Consider the following 27,500-nt stretch of genomic DNA (forward strand, 5'->3'; position numbering starts at 1 on the left):
GATGAATAAGTAAATACATACTTGTAAGAAATTGTCAGAATATTTCTTGAATGTCAGCACTGCATCGGCACGTTTATCACTTTCATTTCCAAAAACCGACCAAGCACCCGCCGAACAAGGACAGTAATGAAGTTATTTGACCAAAGATCGAATTAACAAGCAGACACTGTGAATACAAATGTCTTAATGCGACGAGGGGCGACCACAGCAACACATGTTCACTTAAAGTTCAGGAAAGACGACGTCAGAACCTCTGCAGTACCTCGAGACTCTGACCACGAAGAACTCGGCCGAAGAGCGTCGTAGCGCCTCCTCTTCAGCGCAGAACCCCCGAAAGGTCCCTTTGGGGATTCGTGTACCCATTTCGGGAGTATGTTTACATATAACAAACGACTCCACTAAGGTGTTCTGTAGTGGCATAACAACCTCAGTGCGTCGTAACGCCTCGTAAACATGGCCCAGGTTGCGAGGAAGGGTAGGTTGCGAAGGAGGGGGAGGAGGGGGAAGGGGGGAGAAGGGAATGGGTGGGAGAAGGCCAGTGGGACGCTCAACAGCCCCCGGGGCTAGCTCGTGCCGTGTTTCCTCCCCCACCTCCCTCCACCCCGCGCCCCTCCTTAATGCCCATTGCGACCGCAAAAGCGCGCGGACACACACACACACACACACACACACACACACACACATACATACACACACACGGATTCGTCATATATTCACGATGTATCTTTGTAAAACAAAACTCCCATGGGTCTTTCTCCACTGCTGGAAGTAATCTATAACGAGTTCAGTGGTAGCAGCACGTTGGTATAACCACAATATATTCGGGGTGGAGGGCCTTTGGCTGAAGTCCCAAAGAGCGATCAGTTTATTCTCCATCTCTGATATCATAACCCAGTGACACCGTGGTCTATGCAACATCAACAACAACAGCAGCAGCAACAGCAACAGCAGCAGCAGCAAAAACAACTGTGAAATTACCTAGCCTTCTGCACGTAGCCGACCTGACACGGCCTCCACAGAGCCGAAACATCGCTAAATAACGAGATCCATAATGAAATCCGGAGGCTTTCTCTTCCAGCTGATGAATGAAGACGTTTCACCAATGGTCTGCCACACACGGGGCGATAAAAGAAACCACTACAGCGCCACCAACACCATCGCCTTTATGCTCCTCGGCCCAAAGATACATTTTCTTCTTCTTCTTCCTCTTCCTCTTCTTCTTCTTCTTCTTCTTTTTTTGTGTGGTTAACCGCAAACAATTCTATTTGGCCGAGGGACTCAGATAATTAAAATTATGGAGATTGAAGCCACAGGCCCAGTGATATACTTCATATATCCCGACCACCGTACGATCTTATCAACTGAAAAGGGCTTAATAAATCATAAACACCAGAATGCAAAACAACTATGTACTCTCTTTGTGCATATCTCTCTCTCTCTCTCTCTCTGCCTCTTACTCGACATAAGAAGGGAGGCAATACTACGTCACACAGGGAAATACAAGAATGAATGACTTTAAAATATATTTGCAAAGATCAGATGGTACAGGATGATTGCATATGACCAGAAGATGGCTTGCATAGACTCCCCACTTTACAATTTCATCCTCTTAACTGCGTACGCCTCTTCTACTTCCTCTGCCCCTTTCCATTTATTTATTTATCTATTCATTTATTCATTTATTGCCTTTGCACACTACCACGTCCTCCTGCACAACAAGTTTATCTTCCTTATTCCTCACTCCCAAATTCATCTCTTTCATTTCGTTCCTTATTCCGCTGAAATCGTCATTTTTTCTTGTTATCTTCATATTCTTCTGACATCATTTCTCATATTCACACTTTTCTTTTTATTTAAGATTTCGGTTTTTTTTTTAGGCATGGTCCTATATTTACCTCACCTATGGTTCAATTTACATTCCACAAATAATTCCTTTTCATTCTTGTCAGTGCCGCTTCATGAAAGCATTCCAATCTTGATTTGTTCTTTTTTCTCCTCTTCAATTTCCTCTGGCCGTTTGTCTGAAACCTTCCACTACTTGTTTTGCAACTCTTAAAATTGATTACATTCTCTCTACTCTCTCTCTTCTGCCTCTCCTTTCTTTCTTTATTCATTTATCTATTCCTTTATTATTCCTTTGTTTCCTTTATCTCTTTCCTCTACGGTTCGAATCCCTTAATCCCAAACACCTCATTACAACTCATAACTCCATCAGACGCCTCTTCATTCTTGCATCGACCAGTCGTAAAATCCTCTCGACATTCTACTGCTTCTGGCCAAAGTATAATTGATTAACATTTTCTTTCAGTAGGCATTTTCTATTACCAGTTGTTTCTTCTCCACATGTTATGGCCTACAAGTCCTTCTAAATTGAATAAAATCATCTAGCTGATCGGAACAAGATTATTGAAAAGGCTACTAACACCCCGAGATCACTCTACGCTTAACAAAATTGCTTATTATTGGTAGCTGATCGGAACAAGATTATTGAAAAGGCTACTAACACCCCGAGATCACTCTACGCTTAACAAAATTGCTTATTATTGGCCACAAGTGGCTACTAGGTCTGAATATGTCAAACATTCTGGACAATTAGTCATCTGGCGGATATCCTATCATATATCAAACATTCGCAACAATAACTACTTTGGCGGACATCCTATCATTTCAACTTAAGTCATTCCTTCACCCACTGTTGCCTATCTTTGTATTCATGCCTCCTTGTACCATCTCTATGGATTCTATTTCACCAACGCCTCTGGCCGTTTCACCATCAGTCAGGGTCGACGAGGCAAAGGACTGTGAAGACTTGATTGTCGTGGAATCAAGCTGGCAGATGCCTTTGTTCGGACGTAGATTTCAAATACCTGTTGCTAAACTTCATGATATGCATTCACTCACTCACTCACTCACACACACACACACACACACACACACACACACACACACACACACACACAAGCAACATTATCGTGTTCAAAAGTGTATATCTTTCAGCGCTTGCATGCAAGAACATTAACAAAAAAAAACATAAGATTATTGATGACGACGCAAAAAAAATGAGTAATTGAACACACGGGAAGAGAAAGGGAGAACAAGAGGGAGAGGGAGGGAGGGACAGAGGGAGAGGGGGAGAGGGTGGGAGAGGGGGAGGGGGTCGCCAGAGATGCGGGCGGTGTGCAGGTGATATGGCACCAATGAGCTCAGATGAGTCTAACACGGGACAAATACATTTGCGGCGCTGTGCAGCTTGCCAGCCAACAGCCCACGGCTCTCCACTTCCACCCTTGCATCCACCCCCTTCCTTCCCCTCTCCCCTCCCCTTCCGTCGACACTTGCTATCTCTTCCCTTCCTCTCTGTCACTTCTCCCAGTTTTGTGTCTCACAATATACCACGTCTCCCCTGTCAACATCTACTATCACCACCAACACCACCAATAACAACAACTGCAACAATAACAACAACCGCAACAACAAAAACACTCTTTGACTGCAGCCGAGTCCCCTGCAGGACCGTCTGTCTATCCTCTACGTGGATGATACAGCCTCACTACGGTGGTATAACCTGATTTAGTAAAGTTGTACTTCTGGTGAAATATGCGAGTTGGACGTGTTGGGATGGTTACAAATGTCTGAAGTGTAATCAACACAGCTATACCGACTCATTGCTAGTACTGAAACGCTACCAACTTTACCACTGCCGTAACCACAAGCACCACCAGTTTTACAACTACCACACTGGCCACCAGTTTTACAACCACAACTATAACCACCACTTTCACCACCACCACTATAACCGAAACTATAGTTACAACCTTTACCACTATAGTTACAACCTTTACACTATAGTTACCATCTTTACCACTACAACCATGAACATCAAAACCACTTTTACAACCACAAAAAATTTTACAATCACAACTACCGGCTTCCCCCTAACCTCCAGCAACAGATAAACAACCCATAATCCGATTCTATCCATCTCAAATGCAACACACTTATCCAAATCTTGTCCTCTATCCCGCCTTCCATTGATCTATGAAAATACAAAACCCCACTCCCTCACCCTCCTCCCTCCCTCCCACTCCCTCTTCCCCAATCCCACGACAATCACCAATCACTCCTACTCGTCCCAATTCCAGTCTTGGGTACCAAAGATGGACGTCAGAGAGAATCAGCTCCCCAGAACCCGACTTCAAAACTATCAATATCCTCACCACCTTCGTTTGGAGGTGCAGGCCCGAGGGGCTGGCACTTGGTCCCTGGACGAGATCAAGATGTGTCACTGGGAAGCCGCTGGGGCTGTTGCCGGTTACTGTGGGGTTGCGGCTTTTCCAGTCAGGGAAGCTCGAGGCAATCATCAACATCATTGTTATTATTACAATTATTATAAGTATTATCATCATTAAGGGTATTATTAGGTTATTATTATCATTAAGGGTATTTGCCTTTTGATTTGGCTACCTCGCTTGTATGGGGAGAAAAAGCCCTTAGTATACAAATACTCGTAGATACCATTATTACTACTATCATTAGCAGTATCAATTACCACACGCCCATTCTCAGTTTCCATGCCCACGTCCCTGCCTACCCAAACCACCAGCCCGCGTGCGGGGATCCCTAACCTGTTGCGCACCAATAGCTACTGCGTTAACGTCAACTATTTCGCTTAATTCTACGTCTAAGATTTTCTTCTATCTGCCGCCAGGCGATTTTATTCAGCGTTAACTCCGTTTTCTATGATGTGTTGTTTAATTCGATTTCCAGCCAATTACACTGAGCGTGTTCCAAGGAGCGGACTGGCTCAAATCTGATCTACTCCCTAATGTTCCTTATCCTCCCCTAACATCTCCAAGCCACCCTTCTCCTCATCAGTATCCCACCCATCCACCTCCTCCTCAGCTCCCTAATTGCCCTGTACCTTCCCACTGTGTCTCGCGATCTCCCTAAATCCAATTTTCTTTCTATCTTCCTCCTCTTTGTTTACATAAATTCTTCCACTCTTTTTTTCCATTCCCTTCCACCTAATCGCACTCCTCTTCCACTCCCCATTCTCTTCCTCCATTCCTCTCCCCTGTCCCCTACTCCTCCCCTTCTAGAACCTTCTACCCCACCTAAACACTTAACGTCTTTTTCCACCCCCTACCCTTCTCTAGCTTCTTCCACCTTTCCCTCCCACTCCTTATCTTCTTCTTCCTGTTCTCCCAGCTCTGGGTCTTCCGTCCTCCTTCTCCTCCTCCTCCTCCTCCTCCCCAGCTCTTCACACGTTCTCATCCTTCAACTCCCACCTCCCCCTCCCTCCCACCTTCGCTTCTTCTCGCCCTCATCTCGCCATTTTTTCATCCCTTGAAATGGTTGGTCGCCATCTTGTTTGTCCCTAATTTCCCTAAGACACCTTGGCTCAGTGGAGGCCAATCCGGGGGTAATTAGATACCTTATGGGGGGAGGGGTAATCTAATTACCCTCTAGGGAGTCATATGTTAATTTTGGAAGAATAGATGGAATGTAAATCTGGGAACCGTTAAAACAATGCTACATGACACATCAACGACTTTTCTTCAGCACGTAAGCTTTCTGTTACAGCTTTGTAAAATTATGAATTATTGTCTACTTTACTTTATTCTATTTATTTAATTATTTATTTATTTTATTTTTGTTGATGATAAAAACGAGTATTTTAGTTGCGTGGCTTTGTATGACTACTAGAATTTCACATATAGGAAAAAAAGATATTTAAGTAAAAATTACTTTAAATAAAATCATTCATTCAATCATAAACGAGTAACTAATCACATTTACAATGTTCTTTAATTCTACCGCTCCAGCGTTATCATTATCAACATGTGAAAATGTTCGATTAATATTTAAAAAATAGTAAATAATAGTATGTTCCCCCCAGCAATTACGGTTGGCAAGTGAGTTTGTGCATCGATAATTGTCCATTTTGGCACGCTCACTTGAAAAGGTTACTCACCCCTAGAACATATGTACAAAACATCATATTATATACCCTACTACTGCTACTACTATTCCTCTGCCGCTACAGGCCCATTAAGACCCAAAGCCGCTACAACAAGATGCCTCTAGACTCTCCGATCTGCTGCTAACACCTCTCTCTCTCTCTCTCTCTCTCTCTCTCTCTCTCTCTATATATATATATATATATATATATATATATATATATATATTCAAAGACAATTAAAAACTAAGTTGTTTGGGGTTTTAACCTATACATTGATGAGTGACACTGACTCAGTTTTGTGAATTGGGTACAGGGTTAACATGCCATGATAGTTGAATTACCTAACGAACAGAGAGAGAGAGAGAGAGAGAGAGAGAGAGAGAGAGAGAGAGAGAGAGAGAGAGAGAGAGAGAGAGAGAGAGAGAGAGAGAGAGAGAGAGAGAGAGAGAGAGAGAGAGAGAGAGAGAGGAGGGGGGGCATGATCTTCGCCTACTTCGAGAGAGTGCCACGGAGTCTTGTGGTACCTACAACGCAGAGTGCCACCGAAGAGCGAAGTGGTACATCGGGAGAGGTAAGGAGAAAGGGGAGCTTGTTATTGAGAAGAGAAATTAAATTAAATAGAGCGACGATAGTAAGAATGAAAGAGGCAAAATGGTCACGGATGTGGCTGTCACCAAAACAATGCCAAGGAGGAGGAGAAGGAGGAGGAGGAGGAGGAGAAGAAGAAGAAGAAGAGAGGAGAAGAAGAAGAAGAAGAAGAAGAAGAAGAAGAAGAAGAAGAAGAAGAAGAAGAAGAAGAAGAAGAAGAAGAAGAAGAAGAAGAAGAAGAAGAAGAAGAAGAAGAAGAAGAAGAAGAAGAAGAAGAAGAAGAAGAAGAAGAAGAAAGGCATGAAGAAGCTTGATCACGTGGACGAATAAATTTGCCTGATGACAACCATATTAAATACAAGAACAGATGTTCATCCCTTCCACCTAAAGAGGCCTCCAGCAAATTTTATTCTGGTTAACACCAGACTCTATTCAGTTAAAGTGACCTCGTCTGACACCTGTTACCCGCAAACAACCTTCAAAGACTTTATTCAGTTGAGGACAGTGCCCTGGCCATGTCTAACTACCATGCACCGTTTTCTTTTTTATCCTGCCTGTCGCCAGGCGATTTAATTCGTCTTGAGCGATGATCCATCAACACATTTCCTTCCTCTTCCTCCTCCTCCCTATCTCCTCTTCTACCTCCTCCTCGTCCTTCCTCGCCTTCTCCTCCTCCTACTCCTTGCTCGCCTTCTCCTCTTCTTCCTTCCTTCCCACCTCCTTCTCCCGCCTCCTTCTCTTCCTCCCCGCCTCCTTCTCTTCCTCCCCACCTCCTTCTCTTCCTCCCTGCCTCCTCCTCCTCTCCACCTTCTTCTCCCGCCTCCTTCTCTTCCTCCCCGCCTCCTCCTCCTGCTCCCCACCGGGCTAACTACTCCCTATTAAGTTAATCACTCGCCCCACCGGGTAATGGTCGTGCGCTTGGGCAGTCAGGATGTAATTTGTTACCAAGGAGCGACTCGTTCCGTCCGCCCCCGCCCCCCGAAACGAGGCAATTACACGACAACCAACAGTTCCCATGACATCGCCTCCCGGATTCGGCAGAAGTTCGGTAGAAGTTGGGGGTAAAATTCAGGCGAAGTTCGGTCAAAGTTCGGCGAGGTTCGGTCAGATCCGATCCGATCCGATCCGGTCCAGTCCGTTCAGATCCGGTCCGACCCAAGCCAATCAGATCCGATCCGGTCCAGTCCGATCCGGTCCGATCAGATCCGATCCGGTCCAGTCCGTTCAGATCCGGTCCGACCCAAGCCAATCAGATCCGATCCGGTCCAGTCCGATCCGGTCCGATCAGATCCGATCCAGTCCGATCAGATACGATCGGATCCGTTCCGATCCAGGCCAATCAGATCCGATCCGGTGTGATCAAATCAGATCCAGTCCAGTCCGATCAGATCCGATCGGATCCGGTCCAGTCCGATTAGATCCGATCCGGTCTGGTCCAATCCAGTCTGATCTGATCCGGTCCAATCAGATCTGATTCCGGTCCGATCCGGTCCGATCCGATTCGGTCTGGGCTGGTCTGGTCCGGTCCGGTCCGGTCCAGTCCGTGGTCCGCTTCAGCAAGGTTGTCCTCGGTCCACTCGTATTTCAAGGCCAACGAGTGGCTAGTTGGTTGCAAGCGAGCTTCGCATGAGGAGATCCCGCGTTCGATTCCAGTACATAGGGCAAAGGTGACGTGACCTCACCTTTCGACTAAACCAATAACTCCTTCACCCTCCTCCTCCTCTTTTTTCTCCTCTTCCTCCATCTCTACCTCCTCCTCCTCTTCTTTCTCCTCCTCCTCTATCTCTACCTCCTCCTCTTCCTCCTCCTCTACCTCGCCATTGATTGTTCTACTACTGAGATATTCAAAAAAACGTTTACTTAGCTATAAACGCTCGATTAGAATTATTTGCTCACGTTTAGTTTAAAAAAATATGTTACAGCATTAGATTAAATCCGGTAACGAGCAGTCGTGTAAGCACAAATAAGTCTGTTGCTGTTCGTTTACCCATGTAAACTCCATGTAACTCCATGTAACTCCGCCAACAGCCGGTGGCACAAACCGATCTGCCGGCCGGCCTTCCGGTACCGGTTTCAGAGCTCCCGGTTACCTGTTTCAGGGCCCAAAGCAACACCTTAAGATATTTCCTGACGCGCAAACCTTCCGACATTAAAGTCACTTCGAGAGCCATCATCATCTGTGAAGAGCGGCACGAAGAAGAAGAAGAAGAAGAGGAAGAAGAAGAAGAACTCAGGGAGGGCTCCGCAGACTCCAAGAGTTCCGCCGAGTTTATCGCCGGGGTTAACTTCTTGCCAAAAATACCCAAATTCCAACTCCCACATTTACTCCCTCCCACAGTGCCTGGTTCACTCGACATTGTAAATGCATTCCCCTTCAACCTAAATACAAATATAAAAAAATAAAATAAAATAAATAAAATAAATAAATAAATAAATAAATAAAATAAAAAATCTTCCTTGGCTAACAGGTGCTTTGGTGGCATAATCGGAAACGTGCTGAACTGGTCTTGCATTTGCTTAATAGTAGGTTCGAATCCCACACTCGCCCATTCTCAGAAGTGACTGTTACCTATCCCAACATTTCCTAAAACGCATAATAAGGCAAAGATGACGGCTTCGGCCGTAGCTACTTAGTGGCTGCTGGCGTAAGTTCCTCACCTACCTAACCCTTCCTCCTCCTCTCTCTCTCTCTCTCTCTCTTTGTCTCTCCTCTCTCTTCCCTCTCTCTCTGTCCGTCTCTCTATCTTTCTCTCTCTCTCTTTCTGTCACACACTCTCTCTCTCTCTCTCTATCTCTGTTCCTCCTCTCTCTCTCTGTCTGTCCATCTGTCCCTCTCTCTCTCTTTCTGTCACTCTCTCTCTCTCTCTCTCACTCTCTCACTTTCCCTCCCCTCTCTACTTTATACTCAATGCACTTCACTGCAAACTACAATTCCTTCTCGCACCATCATCATAATCAACTTGTCTACCGGAATTACATGTAGCGTGGGAGGCTTTTATGCTTTCCAAGCAATCTCGACTCAAATTAAGAGGCCATTCTTTCTTAACCTCACGTGCCTCCTCATCCTCATCCAGCCTCCTTATTACCATCATAATGGCTACAGACTCGCTATGTTTTGATACTCTCTTCACACGTCCTCCATTTACGTGTGGCTCTCTCTCCGTCCTAGCCATTTATGTATCACACGCCTTCCCTGGGGCTCTCTGCTGTACTTAACATCTTTGTCAGGTTTCTTCCCAATCCAAGCTTAACACCACCACTAAACCACCTTAAGTCCCGGGTGCATCTTGATCTTCAACTGTTCTTGTCGCCAGGCGCCAAGGATGTTTCATTTGTGTTCGTGGCGTCAACGGTGCCAACGGGGGGAGTAGTGGCATCATTAACCCATTTTAATTGTCTGTCGTACGACTATTTCATTCATCCCCGTGCCACCTCCTAGAGGGCTGATCCAGGCAGACTGCTCCGTACCTGGATACACTGCAAAACATTTTTCTACATACGGTAATCCAAGTAACATTTCCGGTAATCCGGTAACTTTTTTCGTCTGTTCTTCCGAAACAGATTTTTTTTCACTTCGATCTTCACAAGAGAAACGTACTTCAGCTGACGTTCATTTCATTCCTTCGCCGTATTCTCTGAGTTACCACAGAAATGACAACGAACATTTCAGGACAGGTGAGAAGCCTACGCCAGGAGGCGCTGACTAGCTAATGTCGAAGCTCTCACCTTTGCCCTACGTGCTTTGGGGACTGCTGGAGTGGGTCATCGTCAATGACAGGAATCGGAGAGAATTGCGGGATTCGAACCCACAACAATGCGAATGCGAGACGAACACGCTTCCGAACCGGCAAAGATGACGGCTTCGGCCGCAGCAACGCGCCTCCTGGCGTAAGCTACTTTTCTCTTTTTGTACATTAGACAACCATGAAGACATCACATATCCATTCTTCACCCCCACTTTCCCAACCAACCTCTCCGTTCCCTCCGCCCATGTACAAATGCCGTACTAATCTTATTCTCTTATACAACAGTTTTTTTCTAATATCCATAAGGATGATACTTCATATTAGATCCTCATGTTTGTATATATTTGCCTGAAGATGATCATTTGGATGTCATTCTTTTGTAACACCGGCACTTTGGCGGGTGTTCAAATATAATTAATTCCGCCAGTTTATGGTCCAAGAACGTCCTGTGTGTCACTAAGTACTCTGTAAATAGCTACATTTTTTATACTAGCTTTGACGCTACTTGAGCGTTTTTTTTTTTTTTTTTTTTTTTTTTTTTTTTTTTTTTTTTTTTTTTTTTTTTTTTTTTTTTTTTTTTTTTTTAAGAATCCACAAGGAAAGTGGCTAAGCCGTGTAAGTGGGGAAAAAAGCCTTTGGTATATGTATGTATGTATGTATAAGGAAAGTAACACGTATTATTATACATTTTGCTATGCACCTTTTTTTAACCAATCAACGCCCATATGCAACTACTTTTCCTAGTTAGCATTTTTCCCATTGATCCAGATCATCACTTTGCCCAGGATCTTCTCATATACTATACAATCCTTAGCCCAACGGAAGATCTTATTTAATCTATTTCTTTTATCCTACCTCTGTCCTTTCATTGTTTCTTTATTTCTTTTCTTCTCTTTTCTTTTCTTCAGCGGCATGTTTTGATAAGGTTTGATAGCTTTATGGATAGGGATAATAGGTGGTAATGGACTTGTGTAGGCCTTATGGTCCCTTGCCGTCTCCTTCATTCTTATGTCCTTATGTTCATCTTTTCCATGATACTTTAGACTGCTAAACCCCCTCTAACTCGACCACTTTCGATACCTCCCCACCACATAGATCTCTTCCCTCTCTCTGTTTACCCTTTCAACCATCCCCCTCATTGTCCCAAGTTACATATTTCATCTTCCCAGTCGAGACGTGATTTAGAAGTTATCCGAAAGTAAGATCCACGCCAAAGCGAATCACGGACGGGGTTGGGGGAAGCCCTTCATTTGGCAGCGGATCCTGAACCACAAAATAACGTCCACAATTACCGGTTGCGGGCAGAGGCATTTAAGACACGTACCCACATAACTGACCAAAATGGCTACTGACGATTTAATGTACACACAGTTAATGGCTGTGGTTAAGTGCGGTTAAAAAAAAAAAGAATACCCATATGTCTGACCTACCACGAGGTGACCGACCATAATTACCCGTGCCTGTGAGGTGCTACGGTAATGCTAGTTTCTCAGACCAGAACCTGTTCATTAAATCCAATTTGTTTGTGGTAACAAGTCTATCGCTTGGAGGGCCACAGACCTCACGAGGTGGAGGAGGAACTCTCTCTCTCTCTCTCTCTCTCTCTCTCTCTCTCTCTTTGTTGTGTGTGTGTGTGTGTGTGTGTGTGTGTTTGTGTCGGGAGTATATACCGTGAGGATACTGGAGGCCTGGGGGAGGGGGAGGGGGAGGAGGAGGGGGAGGAGGAGGGGGAGGAGGGCTGCTCAACAGTAGGAAGTAGGAGGCGGGGATCAGTAGCTACCTACCTCTAGGAGGAAAAGGATATGAGGCAGCTAAAGGGTGAAGGAGGTCGAGGAACTGGTTGAGGAGGAGGTCGAGGAAGTGGTTGAGGAGGAGGTCAAGAAGGATATTGAGAAGGAGATCGAGGAGGTCGAGAAAGTGGTTGAGGAGGAGGTCGAGAAGGATATTAAGGAGGTCGAGAGGGATATTGAGGAACTGGTTAAAGAGGGGGTCGAGGGGGAGGTCGAGAAGGATATTGAGGAGGTCGAGAAGGAGGTCGAGAAGGAGTTCGAGGAGATCGAGAAGGGTGTTGAGGAGGTCGAGAAGGAGGTTGATTCACGAGAAAGAGGCCACGGAACGAGAACAATTCCGCCATTGGTCACTTACGAGTTTTGAGTTATTTTTCGTAGTTATTCCCTCGCTACTCTATTCTAAATGATTATTCCCTAGTAATTCTATTTTTCATAGTAACCCCAGGCTATCAGGACTTTATGAATATTTCTTTTCATTCCCAGACTATTAAAAATTTCGAGTTATTTTTCAGTTATCCTCTGCCAATTAAGACTTCTGAGTTGTTTTTCATAGTTATCCCCAAGCGCTTAAGGCTGAGTTATTTTTCATAGGTATCCCTAGACAATTATGACTTCCGAGTTATTTTTTATAGTTATTCCCCAGCAGGACAGGCTTTCGTGTTATTTTTCATAGTAGTCCCCAGGCAATAAAGACTTATGTCGTATTTTTCATAGGTATCCCCAGGCAATTATGCTTTCGGAGTTATTTTTCATACTTTCCCCCAGGCAATAAATACGTCTGTGGCGTTTTTCATAAGCATCCCCAGGTAATAAGGATTTTCGAGTTGTTTTTCGTAGTTATCCTCAAAGCAGTAAAGACTGTTTTTGAGTTATTTTTCATAGTAATACCCAGGCGAGTTTCCCGAGTTTATAAACCTATTTCCAGACGATTTTATTCAATGGGAAGCTAGACCTTCTGGTCGATCAATCAGCGACGGGTACCCGCAAGAGGGACATCGGAGGGAAGCATATCCCTGTTACCCATTTTTGAAATCCGTTATCCTCATCAGAACAAGAGAACCGGGTGACAGAGGGAAGAAGAAGAAGAAGAAGAGGAAGAAGAAGAAGAAGAGGAAGAAGAAGAGAAAGATGAAGAAGAAGAATAAGAGGAAGAAGGAGAAGAAGAAAAGGAAGAGAAGAAGAAAAAAGAGGAAGAAGAATATGAAGAAGAAGAGAAACAAGAGGAAGAAGAAGAGGAAGAAGAAGAATATGAAGAAAAAGAAGATGAAAAAGAAGATGAAGAAGACGAGGAAGATGAAGACGAAGAAGAAGAAAACGAATAAGAAACAGAGGACGAAGAAAAAGACAAAGAAAAAGAAGACGAAGAAAAAGAAGAAGACGAAGAAGATGATGAAGAAGAAGAAGAAGACTAATACAACATATAAGGAAGAGCCCGAGGACCGTTGCCAGTCACTGTGGGGCTGAGGGTTTCAAGTTGTCGCCACTCGAAGCATTATTCTATGAAGGACTGAAGAATAATTAGGATGAAAAATAATGAAATGACCAGGGGTATGAGAAGAATGAGACGGAAAGAGAGAGAGAGAGAGAGAGAGAGAGAGAGAGAGAGAGAGAGAGAGAGAGAGAGAGAGAGAGAGAGAGAGAGAGAGAGAGAGAGAGAGAGAGAGAGAGAGAGAGGGAGTGAGAGAGAGAGCAAAGAAGAGAGAGAGAGAGAGAGAGAGAGAGAGAGAGAGAGAGAGAGAGAGAGAGAGAGAGAGAGAGAGAGAGAGAGAGAGAGAGAGAGAGACGGGGGGGGCGGGGGAAGAGGGTGACTGAGTGAGTGGGCAAGGGAAAGGGAAGGAAGTGGAGAAGAGGGTGACTGAGTGAGTGGGGAAGGGAAAGGGAAGGAAGGGGAGGGGTATTAATGGGTCTGGGTAGGGGAGAGTGAAAGTAAGGAGGGCAAGAGTGAGTTGGAGGAGATTGAGGAGGGTGAGAGGCAGGGTGATGCAGGGAGGTAACGAGTATATATGGAGGTGAGGACGAACTACAGTATACATTATATTAATATAACACATATATACATATAATCCATACAATATATATATATATATATATACACACATACATATATAGAAAGACAGGGGATGTGAGAAATGAGTGAATAAAGGTTACACTAGGGAGGCATGGTAAAAATAGGAGGAGGAGAAGAGGAGGAGGTGGAGGAGGAGGAGAAAGAGAAGAAGGAAAGGGTAGTGGAAGATAAGGACGAACAAGATCGGGACGGAATGGGGGAGGGAGGGAGAGAGGGAATAGCAAGCTGAGGAGAAAGCAAATAGTACAAGAATGGGGGAGGGAAAGGGAGGAGAGAGGGAGAGGGAGAGAGAGAGAGAGAGAGAGAGAGAGAGAGAGAGAGAGAGAGAGAGAGAGAGAGAGAGAGAGAGAGAGAGAGAGAGAGAGAGAGAGAGAGAGAGAGAGAGAGAGAGAGAGAGAGAGAGAGAGAGAGAGAGAGAGAGAGAGAGAGAGAGAGAGAGAGAGAGAGAGAGAGAGAGATAGGACGGCTGTGAAGGTCAAGGCGGGAGGGTAAGCTAGGAAGATTATGGAGGAGGAAGGAGGAGGAGGAGGAGGAGGAGGAGTTGGAGGAGGAGGTGAAGGTGTAGGAGGAGGAGAAGGTGTAGGAGAAGGTGTAGGAGAAGGAGGTGGAGGAGGAGGAGGAAGGGGAGGAACAGAAAGAGAATGATGAAGAGGAGGATATGTAGAAATAGAGGAAGATGGGAAAGAAGAGGAAAGAAGGATGACGACAAGAGAATCCTCGAAGTAGAGAGAGAGAGAGAGAGAGAGAGAGAGAGAGAGAGAGAGAGAGAGAGAGAGAGAGAGAGAGAGAGAGCAGGATAAAAAAAAGAGCAAACCAAAATAAGACAAGGCGACAAAGAAAATAGACAAAGAAAATGTAACAAGGTGAAAAAGAAAACGGACCGAAGACAAGGGCGAGGAGCCAACGAAAGGAAAGAAAGAAAAACAAAACAAAACACGCACCAGTTGTAGACGAATTATAAAGAAAACAAATAAATAAATAAATACATAAACAAAGAAATGAATAAACCCGTACACGAGGTCCAGAACCCTAAAGATGTCCTCGATCTGTTTTATGTCTTGTAAATCCCTTTTGTCCTCTGTGGCTGAAAAAACAAAACAATCGGAGAAAAACAAGAACGTCATCCTTCCAGCATACCTTCCCGAGAGAGAGAGAGATAGAGAGAGAGAGAGAGAGAGAGAGAGAGAGAGAGAGAGAGAGAGAGAGAGAGAGAGAGAGAGAGAGAGAGAGAGAGAGAGAGAGAGAGAGAGAGAGAGAGAGAGAGAGAGAGAGAGAGAGAGAGAGAGAGAGAGAGAGAGAGAGAGAGAGAGAGAGAGAGAGAGAGAGGGAGAGAGAGAGAGAGAGAGAGAAAGAGAGACCCCTCGAGAGAGATAACAGGAGTTTAAAGAGAGGTACTCCTCCGTAACAACAACAGTTGCAGGTGCGCTGACAAGAGGTCCTTCCCCCCTCCCCCCTCCAGTCCGCCTCTGACGGTGCTCCCCTCGACCCAAACCCATCTTCTTACCGTCGCCAAATCAATTCAAGTGCCACGTGGCCCGGTGGGGGGGGGGAGCCAGTGCCAACGGGTATATATACAGTGTGTGCTAGACGTGAGAGAACGTAAGAAAAGTAAAGAAGGTGGAGGAGGAGGAGGAGGAGGAGGAGGAGGAGGAGATGGAGGTGTTGGTGGAGCTGGTGGTGCTGGTAGGTGGTGGTGGAGGAGGAGGAGGAAGAGCAAAAGGAGGAGAAAGGAGGAGGAGGAGGAGGGGGGAGGAAGAGTAGTCAGAGGGAAAGGAAGAAGGAGAGGCGAAGCAGGACAAGGGCGAGAGGAGTGGGGGGGAGGAGGGGGAGGGGGGAGGAGTGGGAGGAGGAGGAGGAGGGGGAGGAGGAGGAGGAGTGGGAGGAGGAGGAGGAGGGGGATTACACAGAAGCTTTCATAATCCCTGTTTTTATCAAAATCCCTTCTCTCGTCCCGAGGGAATTCCCTTGGAATATATATATATATTATACATATATATATATATATTATACATATATATATATTATACATATATATATATGTTATACATATAATGAAATCACCTAGCGGCAGCCAGTACAAGAGGAAAAGTGCCACCCAGTCTTGTCTATTCATCTACTCGTTTATTCCATTCATCTCTAAAACCTTACTTGCCGGATGGCCCTCTTCCTTCTATTCTGGTTGGCGCCAAGCTATTCTATTCATTCTCCTGGCGACCTCTCGATAGCGAAAAGGTTTGTGGCCGATTTCCGTTAAATCCGTTATTTACTAAGTTCAATTTTTTTGAAAAATACAAACTTTCTTTTCCATTGTGTAGAAAAGTAAAGCCATGATTTCTTTTTCCTTTTCAAATATTAGTGACTTTGAACAAATGCAATACAAATTATATGGTCTTTGTTATATATATATATATATATATATATATATATATATATATATATATACATATATATGTATATATATATATATAATCTATATTTATATATATATATTTATATATATGTATATATATATATATATATATATATATATATATATATATCAACTATGGTCTTATCTGAGGTGGCTGCAATTTTTCTATAATTGCCTAATTGGGAACTTTTCTTCGTGTCTGTCCTCGTTATCTTTATTTTTCTTCTTCCTTTTTTCATATTTGTTATGTTCGCCAATTGGAGTCTGAGAGATTTGCGGATAAAACGTACGGACGTCTTCCCAACACTTCATCATTTTCACTGATTTCAGTGTTTAAACAACAATTCGTCGAACTACATCTACCTGCACTACAGCCGCACCTCTCTCTTGAAATAAAGTGAATAAAAAAGTATTCCCCGTTCATTTTAACCTGTCAGAGACTTTCTTCATAAATGTTTCTGATTGGTTTATTTGCTCCGACTTCGTTTGCTCTGGCTTCACTGAATTAGGGTTCCTCATATCATATTTTCACCCAGTTTTATCACTAATCTCTTTATTGATTCATTTTACCTTTTTCCTCTAACGCTTACTTCTTGTCCTTTCATAAACATCTGCCAAACTAAGGTTGATCCAGATTACATAAAATGTTGATTTCGTATCTACCATGGAATGGTGTTAGATATGTATATGTGTGTGTATATATATATATATATATATATATATATATATATATATATATATATACATATATATATATATACACATATGTTATATATATTATATTCATATATATAAATAGACAGATGGAGGGAGAGAGAAACAAAAACATACGAACATGAAAGTAAAAGCAACTTCCTTATATCGAGTGGCAAGTACCGGCCGGCTGGGACGCCTCCGTGCCCACAAAGAATGACCAACGAAGGTGAAAATAATTATAAGACAGGACAGATTAAGAGATTGAGAGAGAGAGTGAGAGAGAGAGAGAGAGAGAGAGAGAGAGAGAGAGAGAGAGAGAGAGAGTGAGAGAGAGAGAGAGAGAGAGATAGAGAGAGAGAGAGAGAGAAAGGGAAGGGGGGGAGAAAAAAAGGTTGGATCCTCTGTGAAAAACCAACAAGTTTCTTCACACTCGTCCCGTGAAAAAGACTTGATTTTGCAGCTAAGAAGGTTAACCTCCACCAGATGGTTCGAACCGCCCAATTTCAGACGGTTTTTCAACCAAACTGGAGGAAATTCTTGGGAGTGAACGGCCCGAGAGCAATGACGTCATCGTCCGGGGGAGCTTGTTTGGACTTCCCAGCTCCCAGACGATTCCCGGAAAGCGGCTTCTCTCGCGCGCACCCCGGACACTCTGGATCCCTTCCGTACCGGGTGGTGACCCTTTTTATCCCGGATGCCGCCAGGCGATTTTATTCATCTCCGTGGCATTCCCAACGAGTGCCTATGCCATCAGCGACCCCACAGCATGTGCGGAAAGTTAACCATTGTATCCAGGATAGAAACACTGGAGAAATGTCGGCGGCATTTACTGTGTGTGTGTGTGTGTGTGTGTGTGTGTGTGTGTGTGTGTGTGTGTGTGTGTGTGTGTGTGTGTGTGTGTGTGTGTGTAGAAGTAATATTAAAATCGACACCATTCTGATAGTTGGTAATCATCTTATTTGTATTTGTATAAGAAGATTATCAATTGTCAGAATGCTGTCGATTTCAATACTATTTGTATACAAAAGAATCTGAAGATGACTGGAAACCAGCAAAGGTTTCTCTGGAAAAGAATTCTGGACTCTTGCATGTGTTGCATTGGTATGAGGCGAGTTTCTATAACCAGAAGATGCAGTGAGTTGTCGCCGGTTGTCAGCTCATCTTATGTAAACAGGGGTAATAAAATAATGTGGAGTTAACATATATAATGTGCCAGGTCCGGTGACGGAATGCCAGCCAATCGGGCCTGTACCTCCTGTTGTAAATGAGTGTGTTGATGGGTTATGAAGACGATTGACAGGGAGATAATTCTCGTTGCCGTCAGTCTGGGAGGTATTTAAGAGCCCACGCACACGCACGCACATACGCACACACACACACACACACACACGCACGCACACACACACACACACACACACACACGACTCGTGGCGTAGCGGTAGAATTTCCGGCTGCCACTACGGACGGTCCGGGTTCGAATCCCGACCAAGGCTGAAACAAATTCAGTATCGCTGCGCTACGAGTCGTTACTCCAACTCTCGTGGTCGAGGAGTTGGGTGTGTGTGTGCGTGTAGATCGGTCATATATAAGCTCTGAGCTCTCTTCCGGGAGAGTAGTAGCTGTCGATCACGAGTCCAACACGTGATCCAAGACCATGGTGTAACACACATACACACACACACACACACAATTGAGTACTGGCGCAAAAGAAGACTTGGTCTTGTTGACTGATCGCCTGTAGGAGATGAGGATGAGGATGAAGGCGAGGATGAAGGCAAAGGTGGAGGCAAAAGACAGTCCGGCTGAGTGAGTGGATGAGTGGATGAGTGGGTGAGTGGGAGAGTGACAGGTCCCCATTAACACAAAGTACCGATGATTAGACTCCGGCCTGGCCTGGGTTGGCTGGCCACGATCCCTCTGCCCCCCCCCCCCCGATACAGTGCGCCTTCCAAGGCGAGAATCCTCCGTCTCCCATGTTACTTATTGTTCAGTTGGAGACAAAAGGAAAAGGAGGTGGAGTGAGGGGTGGATGTGAAAGGATAGGGATGGATAAGGAGGGAGGAGGAGGAGGAGAAAGAGGATGAGAATGAGGTGTAGTGAGGAGTGGATGTGGAAGGATAGAGAGGGATGAGGAGGAGGAAGATGAGAATGAGAATGAGGAGGAGGAGTTGTGTGGAGTGCATGAGGAGGGATGAGGAGGGAGGAGGGATGAGGAGGGATGAGGAGGGATGAGGAGGGATGAGGAGGGATGAGGTGTAGTGAGGAATGGATGTTGAAGGATGGGGAGGGATAAGGAGAGATGTGGAGGGGTGAGGAGTGGATGAGGTGGAGAGGAAGGGTAGAAGGGAAAAAAATAGTGAAAAGGGAGGAGAGTGAGGAGGGTGATGAGGCTGGGGAGGAGGAGGAGGAGGCTGAGGAGGATGAGGCTGGGGAGGAGGAGGAGGAGGCTGAGGAGGAGGAGGCTGAGGAGGAGGAGGAGGAGGCTGAGGAGGAGGAGGAGGAGGAAGGGAGGCTGGGGGAGGAGGAGGAAGGAAGGGAGGCTGGGGAGGAGGAAGGAAGGGAGGCTGGGGAGGAGGAGGAGGAAGGTGAGGAAGGGGAGGAGGAAGGTGAGGAAGGGGAGGAGGAGGAGGAAGGAGGAGGAGGAGGAAGGAGGAGGAGGAGGAGGAGGAGGAGGAGGCAGGGGAGGAGGAGGGGAGGGGGAGGAGGACGGAAGGGAGGCTGGGGAGGAGGAGGAGGAGGAGGAAGGGGAGGAGGAGGAAGGGGGAGGAGGAGGAGGAAGGGGAGGAGGGGAGGAGGAAGGGGAGGAGGAGGAGGAGGAAGGGGAAGAGGAGGAGGAAGGGGGGAGGGGAGGAGGGGGAGGAAGGGGAGGAGGAAGGGGGAGGAGGAGGAGGAGGAAGGGGAGGAGGAGGAGGAAGGGGAGGAGGAGGAGGAGGAAGGGGAGGAGGAGGAGGAAGGGGAGGAGGAGGAGGAGGAAGGGGAGGAGGAGGCTGGGGGAGGAGGAGTAGGCTGGGGGAGGAGGAGGAGGATGGGGAGGAGGAGGAAGGGGAGGAGGAGGAAGGGGAAGGTGGAGAATGAGGAGGTAAACCATATACGGTTAGACATATCTAGACATGGTCAGATATACAGTCTTCTTTCTCCAATTGAAAATACAATAGATACGAGTACAATAGGGGCGAATAATTGGTATAACTGGCTATGAAATTCCTCCTTATTGCAGTTTTAATCTTAGAAATACGCATAGGCACACGCGCGCGCACACACACACACACACACATACACACACGCGCGCGCATTTATGTGTGCATTTACCCAATATCTAGATTAATTCAATTGGTTGACCTGTCCTACTATTTAACCTCACACCTGAAACCCACGTGACCTTCAGGTCACAGCGAAGACAAACAAGAAATTGAACAAACATGAAGCAGTTACAAGTTTGTAAACTTATGACTATTTACAAAACAACTCTTCATAGTAACATTTAACTACACATCCGAATCAGGTTACCCAACCCAACAACAAAGAAAACAAAAGTCAGTTAACAAATACCACAAAATAAAGGAACAAAACTCAGTTAACAAATAACACAAAATAAAGGAACAAATGTCAGTTAACAAATAACACAAAATAAAGGTTCAAGTTCAAGAACTGGTTGCACCTTAAAACAACACCAATGTAACATCAACAACTTCTCCATGCAATAGGAACACTGCACAGTGCACAATGCAAGAGTTCTTGAAGAAACTCCTCACATCACATCTACCAACACAGCCTACCGTAAGAAATAAAGAATTAACCCAGTAGTATTCTACTCTCAATATCTACAATACCCTTACCTCATCATCCCACAATACATCCAAACAAAACAAAACAAAACACACACATACACACACACACATACACACACAAAACAATGCATCAAAACAGACCCATAAATCCTATACCACACTATACTCTCCCATAGAAACTCCCAGGGGAAAAAATCTTTACCCAAGACGTGATTGCATATTATAAATTACATAAGATATTAGAAATTAATTTCCCCGACTCCGAAATCATCCCATTTATTAAGATTAAAATCATACTGATAATATCTCCATTATGAACTGTGTGACAACTGGTGAAAGCACGCTCATACTTTATGCCCCTATTCTTACACCGTCAGATCCCCTCCCCCTCCCCCCCTCCCCCCCTCAACCGACTCTCTGTAACCCCATCTTCCTTACTCTATTACACCCACGTCTCCCCCCCCCACCTCGCCCCTTTTCTTTTCCCCCCTTTTCCATTTTCTATGACAAAGACCGCGGAAAACTATGAAACGGGAATTCCCCCATTCTTTAGCTCCGTCAAGTAATAGGCATGCAGATAAATCTAACATAAATAGACCTGCGCGCGCACGCACGCACGCACGCACGCACACACACACACACACACACACACACACACACGTATATATGTATAGGAATATACACACACGATCATGTATACACAAACGCTCTAAAGCACACGCCTCTACAGTACACCCAAGAATATCGAATGTATGGACACGCTCGCCACCATTGACAATTCCACAAATTCACTACGAAATACGAAAAAAAAAAAAATCTTCCTTGTGGTTCCTAAGACATCCTTCCCACCGCGTCACCAGGATAAAGCTCTCATTCGGTTGAAGGTCACTGTTCTTAATTTATTATTAAGTGATCTTGTTCATTAAAAAATTATCAAGAAGATCGCATACGCACTATGATCCGTCTTGTGTACAACCCCCCTACACTATGATTCTCTGTTGATGAGGCTACGGTAACAGATACTAAGAATACTGACAACAACACAATGACTGACCTACAAGAGCCTACAAGTAATGTGGCGCTTAAAGATGGAAGGGAGTGATACTGATGACGTGGAATAACAACATTGGAGGAAAGAAGAGAGAGCGGAGACGTACACACAGAGAACTGGTACGGGCATAATCGTTCACTCTCACCCATTTTCTCATTCTCTTCAAACTCCTTTTCTTTTTCTACTTCTTGAGAGCAAGGCGTACGAACGAACAAAAAAGAAAAGAAGGAGAAGAAGCAGAAGAGGCAGATGACGAAAAAGAAGAAACAGAAGCAGAAGTAGAAGAAGGACAAGAAGAAGAAAAAGATGAAGCAGAAGATGAAGAGAAAGAAGAAACACAAGCAGAAAACAAACAAGGGGACGGAGAAAAGTGGCAATGTCACCCAGAAGAGAGGGCGAGAAGATGGATGCGACGTCTTCCTCGTCGTGTCATGAAACTGACGACTGTGGCCCGGTGCCGTCGTCCTCGTCCGCATCCAGCCGAGAGCACTGGGCAGAAATCGCCGTCAAATCCTCGCGATTTCTGCCCAGTGCTCTGGGCCGCCCGCGGGTCACCCTCGATTACGGGTCTTGGACTCGAACTTGAACTCACACACACACACACACACACACACACACACACACACACACACACACACGAGCGCGCGCACACACAATATCACACAAAACCAACACCTCACAAACATACACACACACACACACACTTATGCACAAATAGCAACGCATAAAATATGGTTGTGGAGGACGAAGATCAAAGGAGCCAAGAAGAGGAACTTTATAGCCAGAACGATCTCCGGAATGGGAGACAAACGAGTGCAACAAGCTGAAGTCCTCGAGAGTGGGAGGTGACGAGCGGAGTACCACAGGGTTCAGTGCTTGCGCCGGTCACTTTTCTTATAATAGTATATGAAAACCATTTCGCTCCAAGGCTGCGATTCCTAACATGGGTTGCTAATATCCCCTGGGGATATTGGGAAGTGATGCACACATACACTTTACCCTTCTAGTAACAAGATATTAGTTATTCTGGGTTCCTTAGACCTGACTACATGTGGCTTGGGTCAGAAAAGATTGGGAAATGCTGAGTAAGGTCACACATTCACACACTAATGCAGTTTGTTTGCATCTAATACACAACTCATTAAAAATTAAACATATTCTACTAAGATCCAACATGAATACAAACTTTTGCATGGAGCCAAACACAGAAATTCAAGTCCAATGATAAGCCGAAGAGTACGAGGCACAAACAGAAGCTGAGATCCTTACGCACTGGGTGGCACTTTTCTTTTTATTAAAGCTGTCGCCAAACTATTTCATTCATCTCCGTTACCACCACCCCACCCCACCCCACCTCACCCCCAGGAGTGACGTCGCACGAGCAGAGGGTACATACGGTAAGCAAATGTGACTTTCAAAAACACAAACGAAAAAATATATATATTACTGATTGTCAGACACATGACACATATGACCTACTGCAATACTTCTCAACCACAAAGGAAAAACAAGGTAAAGATAGAAATTATCTGAGAGTTAAAACAAGAGTTATACGCAATGTACATTAATTCTACTTATACTACCAAAGCTGGGGAAAAGAAGGGAGAGTGTAATATGATTATACTGTGCAAATGTACAAAAAAAAAAAAAGAAAAAAAAAAACAGGCATGGATTTCATCCAACTGGAACCCAATACAATGGAGCACACATACAATAATAAAAAAGATTTAAAATTATGTTAAAATATCACTTTCTCTTAAAAAAAAAGGAAATGAAATAAACATGTAAATAAACAAATAAAATACATATAATATACAAAACAAAAAATACATAAAAATAGAAACACCTGGAATAAACTTTCTACCGTCAAAGGATGACTTGTATTCCAGCCTGTATTCTTAGCTGGTCACTTCCAGCGGTGGCTGCGTACACCGCTCGGCCATCGCTTTCCCCTGCTCGTTCAGCCGAGAGCACTGGGCAGAAATCACCGTCAACATCTCGTGATTTCTGCCCAGTGCTCTGGACCGCACGAGGGGTCACCATCGATCACGAGGGGTCACCATCGATCACGAACATGAACAGAGAAATGAACATGAATGCGAAGCCACATGTTATTATGGACCAAAAGGTCTCCTGTCGGCATGCTCCGCCTTTGTAATCCTTTGTTATGTATGTACACTCCTAACTCGTACACACATAATAACAAACATCAATTCATAGAAATAGTGGAAGCTGAAATCCAACGGAGGAATAAATAGGAAACTAACTAAACGACTTCCTGAATGAGAGACAGACAAGAACACAGGAAAAGACGAGCGGGGTGCCACAAAAGCCAGTATTGACGTCCGTCACTTTGTGTTAATCATTTAACTGAAAACGTACACAGACACAAATACGTTCGCCATATTTCTATTAATCACCACACTGATGACTTAAAATGTATATAATCGGAAAAAAAGAAAAAGAAAAATGGAACTCTACGTTACACGTGACAGAAATCGTTCGATGCCGAAAGAGAATACAATGCGAATACCATTTACATGAATGGGAGAAACAAAGAGAGAGATCTGGTCCTTGATGTTGACAGATGTCATTTTAAACTTCAATTTAGCTGCCACCGGGAGATTTTATTCATATCCGTAGCACCTCTCGCTTGGGGAGATCACAGCCATATATATATATATATATATATATATATATATATATATACACACACACACACACACACACACACACACACACACACACACACACACACACTATTCTGGCTGGCTCCCAGCTATCTTACCCCATGCCTTCCCCTTGGTAGCAAAGACGTATACATGAACAGAATATAGACGCATTTGAGAATTACATTCAATTACGAAGAAACAGTGATATTCCCGATTGCCCAGCACATGACTGTCCAACAGCATACTGCAATACTTGGAAACATAAAGATAAATTATCAAACCTGACACTGCCCAAGAGAGTTCAAACCAAACTGACACAGAATCTTCTAAAAGGACGAAGACTCTGAGACTCAAAACGTTGGGAGAAAGAGGATATTGCGATTTCCTGGGCAATAAATGAGGCAAGGGAGTATAAATCTAAAATTCACAACACAGTAAAAAGGATGTTAGCTTCTCCCTCTCATAAAGGTGTAAATGGCATGTGAAATAATCTCACTTCCATCAGAGGGTGACAGGATTCTATTTATTTCTCTCTTAGTTGGTCGCTTCCAGCGGTGGCTGCGTACACCGCTCGGCCATCGCTTTCCCCTGCTCGTTCAGCCGAGAGCACTGGGCAGAAATCACCGTCAACATCTCGTGATTTCTGCCCAGTGCTCTGGACCGCACGAGAGGTCACTCGCCATCACTGTCTCACTTCTTGTGGACACCCCCCACCCCAACACCCCAAAACCATAATAAATAAATCTATGAATTTAAATAAGTGAATATAAAAAAATAATCTGGGCCGCTTCTCCGAGGGGAAGACTATCCCCTCCACCCCCACACACATACACCAAAAGAAGAATGGCATGCAGAGCGAAAAGAAATGAAAAATGATTATTGAAAGAGAGAGAGAAAAAGGGGGGAAGCGAGGCGGACACTCACACAATGGGAGACGTCACGTGGAGGACAAAACGCTCAGCTGCGAGACCGGGCCAGCCTCGGCCTCGACCCCAACCAGTGGAAGGCCAGGTCGATCAGGACGACCTCATTTGACCTCGCTTTCTAGCAGGAGAGAGTAGAATCTAACTAAACTGGCTTCACTTTTGAAAGTTACAAGCTGATATTACTGGTAAACCGGTTAAGTTAGATGATTTTAATCATAAATCCTGATAAAAACCTATTTCCGAATGTTAGAAAGTGATGGCCAAGGCTGGCGAGAGGTGCAGAGGTACGACACGGTGGCAACCTTGACATATTTCATTGCATGTATGTATGTATGTATGTATGTATGTATGTATGTATGTGTGCGTGTACGTATGAGTATCTATGTGTGCATGTATGTATATATGTGCGTATGTATGTGTATGTATATATATGTAAGTATGTGTGTGTATGTATATATGTATGTACGTATGTGAGTATGCATGTATGTGACGTATGTAATGTATGTATATATGTATGTACACTTGTTCCTTACACCCAACCCACCGCCAGCACCGGGCCCGGGCTGAGGTCAACACAAGAACAGGTCAGTTCTCCTCGAAAAGAAAGCGACCTAGATGACGTCATGATTACCTCGAAGCAACCTGGCTGGCACCTTGCGCGCCTCCTGATGACGTCACAGGGAGTTCCTTCGTCGGGTATGGTGGCAGTATGGCCTTGTGACTATCATCGGAGCCAATGCGGGTTCATCACATGGTCAAAGTGGAAGGTCACTTGAGTACATACATACATACATACATACATACATGCATACACACACACACACACAAACACACACACACGTCTTAATATGATGAACTTGTTTGCGTCACCCTGAGAGAGAGAGAGAGAGAGAGAGAGAGAGAGAGAGAGAGAGAGAGAGAGAGAGAGAGAGAGAGAGAGAGAGAGAGGGGGATACTGGACGTAGATAGAGATAGAGAGAGGGAGGGGGGCTACTGGACGTCTTGGATTTTTGAGCATGATTACTGCCCAGCTGGCAGTGGTAGTAATAGTAGAAAATATAAAAGAGTAGTCGACCACAGTCATTGGTGAGAGAGGGGGCCAATGAACTGTCTGTGGGAGACAGATGCAGACTGCTTTCACCACACAGTTCCACAAGGATGGAGGTCGTTTAAAAATAGGAGTAGTAGTAGTAGTAATAGTAGTAGCAGCAGCAGCAGTAGTTGTAGCAGCGGTAGTAGTATTGTAGTAGCAATAGTAGCAGTAGTAGTAGTACTAGTAGTAGTACTAGTAGTAGTAGCAGCAGTAGTAGTAGTAGAATTAGTAGTACTAGTAGTAGTACTAGTAGTAGTACTAGTAGTAGTACTAGTAGTAGTAGTGGTGGTGGTGGTATTAGTAGTGGTAGTAGTAGTACTAGCAGTAGTAGTAGTAGTAGTAGTAGTAGTAGTGGTAGTAGTAGTACTAGCAGTAGTAGTAGTAGTAGTAGTAGTAGTAGTAGTAGTAGTAGTAGTAGTAGTAGTAGTAGCAGTAATACAATGCGAGTAGTACAGTAATAGCAGGACCAGCTGAAGCACCACCAATTGTTAACACCCGAAGCAAGAGACGCCCTCGGCACCTGACCTGCCCCGAGGCGGCGGCGGAGGCGTCCCGACCCATCCCGATCGTCTTTTGAAAACTACACACGGCTCGAACCCACTCCCCCCTCCTCCCCCTTTCCCCCTCCTCCCCCCTTGGACGTGGGTGCACGTGGGCCAGTCTTTGTGGAGACAACTATAGGGTTCTCTTCGATTAAGTATTAAATTCCC

At 44.8% G+C, this 27,500-nt stretch overlaps 1 protein-coding gene across 8 annotated transcripts in view; it reads right to left on the bottom strand.

Annotated features, from left to right (window-relative positions):
- The window catches only part of Atg17 (autophagy-related 17), a 230,854-nt gene that overhangs the window by 141,091 nt on the left and 62,263 nt on the right, over positions 1–27,500 (bottom strand). The gene's annotated exons all lie outside the window — the stretch shown is intronic.

Source organism: Oratosquilla oratoria, chromosome 14, assembly GCF_046742065.1.
Source record: "Oratosquilla oratoria isolate Oo_2021 chromosome 14, ASM4674206v1, whole genome shotgun sequence".
NCBI lineage: Eukaryota > Metazoa > Arthropoda > Malacostraca > Stomatopoda > Squillidae > Oratosquilla > Oratosquilla oratoria.